The 201-nt window shown below is 29.9% G+C and overlaps 1 protein-coding gene across 1 annotated transcript in view; it reads right to left on the bottom strand.

Moving 5' to 3' along the window:
- The window catches only part of LOC119593728 (discoidin domain-containing receptor 2-like), a gene marked incomplete at its 5' end in the record, with an annotated part of 119,890 nt that overhangs the window by 22,082 nt on the left and 97,607 nt on the right, over nt 1-201 (bottom strand).

The raw sequence follows: 201 nt of genomic DNA on the forward strand, positions 1-201 counted from the left end.
CCTCTAGTTTTATAACACGCATGAGAGATACTGATATTGTTATCTTTAAGAATACTGATAACATGATCTCATGATATCTAACCCTTAGTTATTATAATAGTTAAGGAAAGGAAACTGCAGATTAATAAAAATGAAAACAACCATTATCCAAAAGGACTAAGAAAGGGATTTGGAAAATTATATAAGAATTAAAACGGGGGG

This window comes from Penaeus monodon, chromosome 32 (genome assembly GCF_015228065.2).
Source record: "Penaeus monodon isolate SGIC_2016 chromosome 32, NSTDA_Pmon_1, whole genome shotgun sequence".
Classification (NCBI taxonomy): domain Eukaryota; kingdom Metazoa; phylum Arthropoda; class Malacostraca; order Decapoda; family Penaeidae; genus Penaeus; species Penaeus monodon.